The 12152-nt window shown below is 46.6% G+C and overlaps 1 protein-coding gene across 1 annotated transcript in view; it reads left to right on the plus strand.

The window, feature by feature from the left end:
* LOC120909238 overlaps positions 1–12152 on the plus strand; it is a 107103-nt gene that overhangs the window by 3490 nt on the left and 91461 nt on the right. The gene's annotated exons all lie outside the window — the stretch shown is intronic.

The following is a 12152-nucleotide window of genomic DNA, read 5'->3' on the forward strand; positions in this document are numbered from 1 at the left end:
CACAAAGTTACAATGATTAAATAAATGAACAGAGTTAGTGTTTACATATACCCCCTATCATGTCAATGGGTTTTATCATGTATAATATGTTATTTCAGTGTGTGTGTGTTGGGGGGGGGGGGTGTTATATTTCGTGATTAGGGTTGAGCGAACCCGAACTGTAAAGTTTGGGTTCGGTATGGACATTGTTTGTTTTTTTTGCACCCGAACAATTGGAAAAAGTCCGGGTTCGGGTATGTTTTGGCGCGCTGCACGGCAGCCAATTGCCATTCGTTTTACTACTGTGACTGGGAACTGATCACAGTTATGGCATGGCTGTGATTGGCCAGTGCAGCATGTGACCCAGCATGTGACCAGTCTCTATATTAGATAGAGGCACACATCACAGATTGTCACTCTGCTTCAGTTATGATAGGGAAAGGCTGCTGAATCTGCTGCTTAGGGAAAGTGTCAGTGAGGTTTGATCCTGCTTCATACATTCATACAAGCATTCTTTATTCATAGAACTCCGCTCTAGTTATGACAGGGAGAGGCTGCTGATGATGCTTAGGGACAGTGTCAGAGAGGTTTGATCCTGCTTCAGAAATCTAAAAAAACACAATTTATTTCTTTGACATCAATATCATCTTATGGTTTATGGGCCGCTCGTCAGTCTGGTGTAGCTATTGTAGGGACAGGCTCCAGATTTTGAGGGACAGTGTCAGCGAGGTGTATGCTGCTTCAGAAATCTAAACCAGCACTCTTGATTTCTGTGACATCTGCTTCATATAGTACATTGTTTAGGGCTGGGTTACCTGCTTCTTGCTCTAGTTAGAGAAATATATTGGTGAATCTCTGGCCATTTCACCAGCACACTCTACCTGTCCCCTGTCAAATACTGTCTGTGCAGTACAATTGTTTAGGGCTGGGTTACCTGCTTCTTTTTTTTCAGCCATGTTTTTTTTTTTTTTTTTTTCAAAGGTTTTTAATAAGGTTCTGCAGATATAACAATATCATATACATCCAGCGGGCAATGGTAATTGCAGTCGCAGCCACCAAAAGAAGTACAGAACAGAAGGATGCAATAGAAGTACATAAAGGCATAAAACAGTCAGTTACAGATATACCCAGAAATAGTCGCGGGCGTAGCCGCCATAGAAGTCACACAACAAATCGCCTCACTGGCCCTTGCCAAGGCTGGCAAGAACGGCTAGAAGTACTCAAAGGAACCACTAAACTCACACCCTTGTGTGGGTGCAATTAACACTGTGCTGAGAGTGACAGAAAAAAAACATAAACTATATATACCTTGATATCCAGCACAACCGGGGCTGGCAACAACAGTGACGAGCCATAGCTCTAGGCTGAGAAGTCCAGCACAGACTATGCACTCGTGATCTCTATCTTACTAAGGGGGGGGAAGGGTACGGAGACAACGGGGCGGAAAAGGGGGGGGGGGACCCGCCACAGCTCTATGGGGTTTTGACCAATTGGGAGTAACAATCAGCACCGACAAGACATAGTATTCTTGTAACAGTCTGACAAGACAAAGTGGGTCCAGCAAGCCCAAGTTCCCGAGAATTTAGAAGGGGTGTCGTTCGCCTGGTGGATCAGTTCCTCCATCTCCATTGTTTTATGAATACATTTGAACCAATCCGCGATAGATGGAGGATTGGGGGAGAGCCCCTGGAGAGGTATACACATACGGGCCACATTCACCACATGCATTGCCAAAGACTTACAATATCCTCTCGGCAACGATTGGGCATGGTGAAGGAGGAACTGAGCAGGCGTGAACTCCAGATCAAATGTAGTCACCTTGGAGATATACTCTTGCACCTCCATCCAAAAAGGTTGGAGTTTGGGGCAGGACAACCATATGTGGAGGAAAGATCCCGTCTCTAGATTACATCTCCAACAGACCTTTGAAAGTGCAGGATTAATGCGGTGTAGTTTAAGAGGGGTCTTGTACCACCTGGAGAGGATTTTGTACGCATTTTCCTGTACCTGGACATTGACCGAACCCTTGTGAGCCATCCTGTAGATGTCCTCCCATTCCGTGTCCGTGAGATCAAGCATGAGATCCCGTTCCCACTGCTGGTTAGCCCAATGTATTTTAGACGCGTGTGTAGAAAACAGAAGGGTAGACATAGTCGAGATAAGGTGTCTCTGTGGTTCTATGCTTGAGCATATGTGTTCAAACGGAGTAGCGGCTTTGGACCAGATCGTTCCTGGAGCCAATCTAGTAAAGAAGTGGCGGATTTGCACATACGTCCAGAATGGGAAGACGTCCTTGTTAATTTTGGAGGCAAGCTCTGATTGTAGCAGGAGTCGCCCATTAGTAAAACATTGATTTGTTTGTACTGTGGGGTGGGGCCAATCCTCTGCCAAAAAGGCGGGGTGCATTCCTGGAGTGAAGTCAGGGTTCATTCTAAGGGGAGTCATAGGGCCATATAGGTCGGATAATCTATGCTTGTTACAAGCCTCTCTGAAGGCCAGTAAGGAGGGGCGGATCAGGGGGTGTTCTGTACAGTCCGCCGGGACATTTTGCTGTGCGATCCACGGAAGTTGGGGTAGACGGAGGGGAGAAAACAATTGTTCAAGCTGTAACCAATCTTTTTGACCACTCTGTATGGTCCAGTCCACTATCCTAGTCAGGCCACAAGCCAAGTGGTATTTGTAAATATCAGGCAATCCTACTCCTCCTTTAAGCTTAGGTGTTGTGAGTCGAACGTTACTCAGACGCGGACGGGCCCCCTGCCAAACAAAGTCAGTACAGGCTTTCCTATAGGAGGCAAAGAAAGCCGGGGGAATTTTGATTGGGACCGCTTGTAAAGTGTACAGAATTTGCGGTAGAACGTTCATTTTGATGACCGCGACCTTACCGAACCACATTCTCGTCTGATCTCGGAGGCTAAGCAGGGTTGGGCCTGGTTAGTACCTGGGTGGGCTTTTGTTTGTTGTTGTGGTGGAGTCCTTGAATCTTTTTTTCTAGTCTTTCTTCCATGCTATCTTCAAGAGAGTTAAGGACAGCCATAGTTATCGCCTACGGCCACATCACCCTGAGAGTGAAGGTTTGAAGGTTTTTACCAGATGGTACCTACCTCCCCTCAGGCTCTCCACTATGTTTCCCTCGGCTTTCCCTTTGTGTTTCTGAGGGTGCCTGTTGAGGGGCTCCATGCTGCACATATGGTGGGAGTGCCCAAAAATCAGAGGCTTTTGGAACAAAATTTTCCAAATAGCATCCAAAGTCCCAGATCTCCCTCAACGGCTCTTCTCAACCAGTTAATCAGCAAGGCCTCGAAACCCTCCCGCAAACTAATCTTCTTCATCTTCTTAGGTGCTAAAATTACCTTAGCTAGGGCATGGAAGCGTCCCAAGGTCTCAATTATAGCAGCCAAACAAAAGATTTTGTGGATCATGTCCCAAGAGAAGATGGTGAGCTCTATCTTAGATAATTTTGCCCGGTTTAGGGAGATCAAGGATCCATGGGCTAAATACATGGGAATAGGTGACTCTATTTTCGTGTCTTGATAGTTCTGATAAGATGTAGATCCAGACTGTGTGCAGGTACTTTCTCTCTCTTTTCCTCCACTTCCTTTCTTCTCCTTTCTACTCCACCCCCTTCTACTCTCCCACAATCCCCTGTATTGTCAGGGAACTGTTCCTAGGCACTGATATTTTCTCCATATTACATGAACTTAGTAGTGCCTATTGCTGGGCTTTCCCCCTGTTAATGCTATACATTGTTGTAGACGGTATGAGTTGTTGCAGCCTGCCTCATAAGTTGGTTGATCACCCTATCACTGTAACCCCTGGTGAACATTACGTCATGGAATGGGCCTACGGGTGGGAGTCGACTCCCTTCCCTTCCCAATGGGTACAGTTAGTACCCATTGGGAGTGCGGGGGGGGGGGCTTGGGACGAAACCCGATCTCGGAGGTTCGCGAGATTTTGTACCTATAGGGTGTTGCTGAACAGGTGCTACTACCAGTAGATGTATTCGAGAAGTAGTTTATTCTAACCCTTGCATGACATGTGTTGTGATACCGTTCTGTTTGTCACTATGTTTATTTTTGCTCTGTTATGTCATGCATATGTAGCGCCTGTGTACTTTCAGTACAGGTGCTATGTTAAATTTAGAGGGGTATGAGAGAGTTACCTTGCTCTTATCCATGTTGATTTGTGTAAATTGGGTTTATGACAGGCTGGGCTGTCCTGAGGTTCCATTTTGTGTTCCAGAGATATCTTTCCATCTCTGGGTGACAGGTGGCGCCAGAGGAGTCCAGGCAGAGGCACCTTTCTCCAGCAGCCAATCAGTGGAGTGTTTCCCTCGCGGGGCATGCTGGGAGAGGGTATTTCTGGGGCGGACACCATTTTTGTGACATTCTTCGCCCGTTCCTGGTTCGGCACCCACCTTTAGGGTGTGCGCACATCACAAGGCCCGGCGAGATGGCCTACAAGGCCGGGGCGCACGTGCTACGCAGAGTTCCTGACTCTGGGCCCTCATGGCCCGAAGCAACTAAAGCTACAACGGGGCCCCAGTGACTTATTGGGTCCCCACCCTTCATGAGGAAAATCCCAAGCGAGTTATGCTGTTCGGTGGGGAGTCGGTCTGAGGTGAACACGGAGGCAGGTGATCCAACAGGGCTTAGACAATCCATTGGGGATCTGGGTGGCCGGACACTGAGAAGTTGTATGTTGCAACTTGTCAGTCGGTGACCTCAAAATTAAGAAGTCTACCTAAAGGGAGATTCAGGCAAATTATATTTGTTGAGAGAATTTGCTCTATTGTCTACGTTCCTGAGTAGAGGGCCTATGGCAGAGGATCCACTCCTAATTCTAATTCTGTTAGAGCCAAGTCGGTGGCAGAGACTTGTTCCTTCTCAAAGGTTCCGAGTGATACCCTGGCTGCCAGGTCGGTGTGAGAGGCCTGTCCAGGTACACTATACCCACTCCGGCTGGAGTGGCGACGTGAGTTAAAGTCCCATTGGAGGCAGGACTGCTTCTGCAAATTCTCCTTTCACCAACCTTTCTTTATCTACTTCAAGTTAACTTTTTTTCCGTGTTGGGCAAGAAATAAAAGCACAGAAAACAACACCCTGCTGTTTGGACATTCCGTCATTGTTCTCATCATCATTATCATCCCTAGACGCATCACAGAGGTAACATAACACGCCGTCCCAATCTAACCAGCGGCTCCTGAGGGGGTAGCGCTACACATACCATTGGAAAATAATAACAATTTTGAAACATAAATAAATGCACAGAGTTTCAGTGTTTACATATGCCCTCTATTATACCAATGGGTTTTTATCATGTATAATATGTTATTTCAGTGTGTGTGTGTGTTTGGGGGGGGGGGGGGGGGGTTGTTATATTCCATGATGGAAAAGGTGATTTAAAATAACAGAAGTCCTCTAACCCGAGGTAATACTTTGACCAGGTTTGTATGAAGGTGATACTTTAACTACTTGCCGACCGGCCACCGTCGTTATACATCCTCACTTTAAAGATGAATATCTCGATAATGGCGGTCTCCGCGGCACATTCGCCGCGAGATCGCCGTTATCGGTGGCGGGAGAGGGCCCCCCCCCTCCCGCCGCTCTCCCGCGCCCTCCGCCGCTTACCGTAGCGGCGGAGGGGATCGCGACCGTTCGCTAGCTGAGCGGGGACGAGACTGAAGGAAAAATCTCCTTCGCCCGTCCCCATAGCTCTGCTGGGCGGAAGTGACGTCACCAGCCTCTTAAAGAAACATTTTTTTTTTTTTTTGTCATTTGAAAAAATGACATTTCCAATTTTTTTCTTTTTTTTTGCATTTAAGCCTAAATATGAGATCTGAGGTTTTTTTGACCCCAGATCTCATATTTAAGAGGACCTGTCATGCTTTTTTCTATTACAAGGGATGTTTACATTCCTTGTAATAGGAATAAAAGTGATATTTTTTTTTTTTCAGTGTTAAAAATTGTAAAATAAATAAAAATAAATGCGAAAAGCAAAAAAAAAATGTTTTAAAGCGCCCTGTCCCGACGAGCTTGCGCGTAGAAGCGAACGCATACGCGAGTAGCGCCCGCATATGAAAACGGTATTCAAACCACACAAGTGAGGTATCGCCGCGATCGTTAGAGCGAGAGCAATAATTTTAGCCTTAGGCCTACTCTGTAACTCAAAAAATTCAACCTGTAGAATTTTTTAAACGTCGCCTATCGAGATTTTTAAGGGTAAAAGTTTGAAGCCATGCCACGAGCGGGCGCAATTTTTAAGCGTGACATGTTGGGTATCATTTTACTCAGCGTAACATTATCTTTCACAATATATAAAAAAATTGGGCCAAATTTTTTGTTGTCTTATTTTTTAATTTAAAAAAAGTGAATGTTTTCCAAAAAAAGTGCGCTTGTAAGACTGCTGCGCAAATACGGTGTGACAAAAGTATTGCAAAGACTGCCATTTTATTCTCTAGGGTGTTATAAAAAAAATATATATAGGGGGGCGGAGCTAGCCGGAGACCAGGATGGACGCGTTGTAACTGACCTCCGGCTCCAGCGACGATACAGCGGCACATAGCAGCCCATCCAGCGAGCAGCCTGACTCGGAAAACGGGCGTTCTACTGCCTAAGATCCCGGGCAAGCGGCGGTGACCATGACGAGACGCAAAAAGGACGGGAGCCGTCCAACCAAGCTGACGGAGTTTTTCTCCCTCGAGGCCAAACAAGATGGCGCTGGCGCGTCTTCCACGCCTCAACCCAGGGCCTTCCAACCTTCACTCCAGCATCCACACCAGCCGGGGAAGGGAGCAAAACGGAGCAGCCCTCCTAAACATCTCCACTCTTCTCCTGCTACTCCCTCATCGGGCAGCCCTGAGAAGGCAAGGTTCCGCTCGGATGCCACAGGAACAGCAACGGAGGTAAGCTCCCCTACAGACTCGGGTGATGACACCAGAGAACTGCCAGATTCCATTGATCTCTTCCCCACCGCGAATAAGCCAGTGATGGATACTGTTTTAAAGGAGATGCTGGTGTCTCTTAGGAGTTCCCTACATTCGGACATGGTTTCATGTGTCCATAAATTTAGCACTGACCTGAGCAATGTGGCTGACAGAGTCTCACATGTGGAGAACAAAATGGGGGAATATGCCTCTACCATAAACGCCCTAGTTGATGCTAACGAATCTGCTGAGGATGATATTGATATTCTTAAGGCCAAAATGGCAGAAATTGAAGATAGATCACGGAGGAACAACCTCAAGGTCAGGGGGATCCCTGAGTCTATTAAACAACCAGAGCTGCGCGGCTACATGGCCCAGCTACTTACAAGTTTACTGCCTGATCTGTCTGAACTTGACTTCACGATAGATAGAATTCACAGACTCCCTAAACCTGCCTATCTACCTGACTCCATCCCAAGAGATGTCATACTCCGTCTACACTTTTACCACACTAAGGAAAGGCTCATGGCAGTTTCCCGGCAGAAAGACAAAGTTCCGGCCCCATACTCGAATCTACAATTTTACACTGATTTGTCACAATATACACTACAGAAACGTAGAAACCTTGTCACGATTACTAAAGCACTGAGAAATCACAAATTGAGCTATAAATGGGGCTTCCCGACAAAGTTAATTGTCACAAAAGATGACAAGGACTATGTGATAGACTCCATGGCAAAAGGCTTGGCCCTGTTACAGTCCTGGGAAATTGTTCCTGAACCACAGCCACTGCCGCACCATAAAAGCAACATTGGGGGTATGGAGCAAGAATGGCGCACAGTTGACCGCAGGAATGCTCGATCCCACAATTGAATTGATCTGGATAGGGTTTTTCTTTTCTGCACTACCACCCGCTGGAGAGAAACACATTTCTGCTCCTAGTTCTCCTTTACACCCCATTTACCTACTGAGCGATTGAGTATCGCACCCTTTTGTTTTGTTTTACTACTTTTCTCCATGGCCAGAAGCCACTGTTTCACTGTTTTGTTTTTCTTGTTTAGACTGTTGTTTTTTGCCCATCTGATCGCCTTTGCAGCGATGCCTATCTCCACACAGCCCTTTACAGGAGGATCACCTGCAAAACCTACGGAATCCGGAGGAAGAATGCCGACCTTGCCACTGGGAACCAAACTACCCGCTCATGTGAGTGTTACCTTACACCCCCTCTTTTACCAGCATACACCCGTAGTACACATATGGCGATAACATTTCTTACTTTGAATGCTAAAGGCCTCAACCACCCGGCTAAGCGGAGGTCCCTCTGGAAGGACGCTTTGCAGCAAAAATGCGACATCTTGTGCGTCCAAGAAACGCACTTCATCCAGCACTTGCACCCTAAATGTTCACACCCTCAATTCCCGAACGTTTACCTTGCTAATGCTGATGCCAAGAAGAAAGGGGTGATGGTAGCGGTTAAGGACTCTGTGGCATTTCACTTACACGATCACATTGTTGATCCCCAAGGACGGTACATCATATTGGTGTGCGATATAAACTCAGTCACTTACACCGTGGTGAATTTGTACGCCCCAAATGTCAGGCAACTCAACTTCTTCCACAGACTCATGAAGAAAATAAAGGCAGTGCAGAGAGGCCTACTAGTGGTGTGCGGTGACTTCAACATCACACCGGACCCTTCAGTGGACATGACCTCCACTCCTAGGAGACCCCCACCTTCTTTGAAATCTTCCCTACAAGCGTATGAACTGTATGACTCGTGGAGATGCCTAAATGCCAACGACAGGGACTATACGTTTTTCTCTAACCCGCATGGCTCTTACAGTCGAATTGATCTTTTCCTGGTTGATAGGTCGTTGTTATTTAAATGCACTTCTGTACAGATCAACAGTATTACCTGGTCGGACCATGCCTCAGTTAAACTTGTTGTGGGAAACCCTTCCCTTCACAGACCCACTTACTTGTGGAGAGCCAACCCCTACCTGCTCAGGGAGGGTCCGTCCAGATTCTACATTGAACAGAAGCTGATAGAATTTTTTGAAGTGAATCAGGGGTCGGTGGAAGATGCATTTGTTTTGTGGAACGCCCATAAGGCGTTTGTAAGGGGTATAATGATACAGTTGGGAGCGAGACTCAAGAGGGAGAGGCAGCAGCAGACCGCACAACTCATTTCCCAAATTGATGCCCTAGACAAACAAAATATGATTAAACCGTCCATTACATTATCTAATCAAATAGCTTGTCTTCGTACGGAACTTAGGCTTAAGTTCCTTGAGGATTTTGAGAGGGCTTCCAGGAGGCTGAAATTAGCTTACTACACTAGTGGCAATAAAGCAGGGAAACTCCTGGCCAGTAAACTCAAAGACCATAGGATCAAATCTCAAATCCCACATGTTTACCACCCCATGTCTGGGAAAAAACAAATCCACCCCCAGGCGATAGCAGATGCCTTTAGCAATTATTACAGCTCATTGTATAATCTTAAAGAGGACTGTACTACTCCACAGCCGACGGAAGAAGCTATAAATGCGTTTCTAGACAGCATTGCTCTTCCCAGGCTCACGCAGGCCCACCTAGAACGTCTCAACTCTCCCATCTCCGAGTGTGAGGTACAAAAAGTTATCCAATCATTACCGCTTAACAAATCTCCGGGACCTGACGGCTTCACCGGAGAATATTACAGAACCTTTAGGGACATCCTCTGCCCACATCTTACCAGAGTGTTTGGAGCTGCTGCTGCGTCCTCCTCGTTCCCTAGGGAAATGCTCAAAGCTACTATCATAGCCCTGCCTAAACCAGGGAAGTCTTCAGATATTCCGCAGAATTTCAGGCCGATATCACTGTTAAACAGTGATGTAAAAATATATGCAAAACTAATAGCCACAAGATTGGTGGACATATTACCAGACATTATTGACATAGACCAATCGGGCTTTACCAGGGGGAGACAAACCGCCGACGCCACTAGGAGGCTAATCAATTTAATTCACATAGCAAAACGTAGGGGAACGCCTTCTCTGCTCCTTTCTTTGGATGCAGAGAAGGCGTTCGATAGAGTCCACTGGGGATTCTTGGGGGAGGTCTTGCGTAGATTCGGTTTCGAGGGTTGGGTATTCTCGGCTATCATGGCTTTGTACACACAACCGACGGCCCAGGTATACATAGCGGGCGCTTTATCTACTCCATTCGAGATATCTAATGGGACGCGACAGGGGTGTCCTCTCTCCCCACTAATCTTTAACTTAGTCTTGGAACCGCTCGCCACGTACATCAGGTCACACCCCCAGATTAAAGGCCTCCGCGTTGGCACTAAAAATCATGTCATAAGTCTATTCGCTGATGACATCATTTTACTTTTGACAGAAGCCGACAAATCTTTAGCGACAGTCCACGCAGCGTTGCATTCCTTTTCAGCAGTCTCTTACTATAAGGTCAATGAGACGAAATCCCATGTGTTGAGCTTAGGGGTAGAGGACGAGGTGAAAACACGACTACAGGAGTCATTTCCCTACATATGGAGAGAGGAGGGCATAACCTACCTAGGTATTACTTTAACTTCCAACCCTGATGATTTAGTTGCCGCAAACTACACCCCTTTCTTGAGCTCCTTTAGATCCAGATTACAAAAATTAGCCGTTTCCGAACTCTCCTGGCTGGGAAGACTGGCGGCTTTTAAAATGCAAATTTTACCGCAACTTCTTTATATTTTTAGGACCCTTCCCATACCGCTGCCCAGCGTCTACTTTAAGTCCCTACAGTCCACCTTAAATAGCTTTTTGTGGCAGGGGAAAAAGGCTAGATGTGCCTTTGGTGGTATTGTTAAACATAGATCAGCGGGGGGAATAGGTCACGTACATTTGCAGGACTACTATTTTGCCTCAATTTTAGGACAGCTTAACCACTGGATTGACCCCACATCCAGACCGTTATGGAAGGACCTGGAGGGGACGCAGGTACCGAGGGGGAATCTCAGGGACTTTCTGATGACAGCTCGTCTCCAGGGGTCCCTGGGCAGGAACTTAGCTCCAACTATCCTAGCTTCTTTGAGAGCCTGGTCTCACCTTTGCACGGCCAGTGGCTGGACAGGCCCTACCCTCCCGCTCAATCTACCCATAACTGCGGTTCAAAACATAATTCCTGACTTAAAACTCACACTGTGGGAGGAAAAAGGTATATGTTACCTTGAAGATATGCTTACAGACTCTCGTATGGAAGAGTTTGGGGTTGTTCGGCAGAGGTTTGGCCTACCAGACACTGAGAAGTTCAATTATTTACGGGTATTCCAGTGGTTTAAAAAGTCATCCAAGACACTCACCTTTCTACCAACAAAGATAGCCCAATTCTACCAGAGACCGGCTAGTGAGTCCAAGGGTATATCGGTTATCTATAGGGGACTTCAGGAAAAAGATGTACTGGTCAAGTCCCACAACATCCTGGCATGGGAGAGGGACCTCGGAACGGACTATTCTGTCAAACAATGGGAGAGAGCAATAAATACTCAACTATCTTCCACTAAGAGCACCAACCTGCTGGAGATGCAACAGAAGCTGCTCCTCCGCTGGTATCTTACTCCCCATCGCCTGTCTAGGATATTCCCGAGTGCTTCTCCAGGGTGCTGGAGACAATGTGGGGAAAAGGGGACATTGATCCACATACTATGGGGTTGCCCAAAAATTAGGCCCGTGTGGTCACAAGTGGGAGATTTACTAGTTAATTTACTACCTACCTGCTCCGTACTATGTCCCGGCCTAGCTATCCTATCCATAGGGGCTGATATGTTACCCATCTCACACAGGACAGTAATACTACATATTCTTATGGCCACGAGACTAGTCATTCTTCGGCACTGGAAGGACATTCTTCCTCCTTCACTTGCAGAAATCATAGGCACTGTACAAACACATGCCACCTATGAACTCCTACACGCGTCGGCACTGGGTAAGCATGTGAAGGCATCGACACTATGGAGACCTTGGCAAAACTGGTATTCTGATAAAAGAAACAAATAACTTCTAATAATGACTGTGTAAGGCGAACGACCTGGCGAGACGAGGGCATAGTTTACATGTTTATTTTGTTAGGGTATTCTTTACCCGCTTTCTTTCATTGAACTCTATTCTGACCTTTCTAATTTCTTCCCTTTCTCTTCTCTTCTACTTCTTACTTCCTTTGCTAATACTTCTTGTTACACACTCTACCACTGTACCTCAGGTACCATACTACACATAAT

The sequence above is a fragment of the Rana temporaria genome, chromosome 8 (genome assembly GCF_905171775.1).
Source record: "Rana temporaria chromosome 8, aRanTem1.1, whole genome shotgun sequence".
NCBI classification, from domain to species: Eukaryota; Metazoa; Chordata; class Amphibia; order Anura; family Ranidae; genus Rana; species Rana temporaria.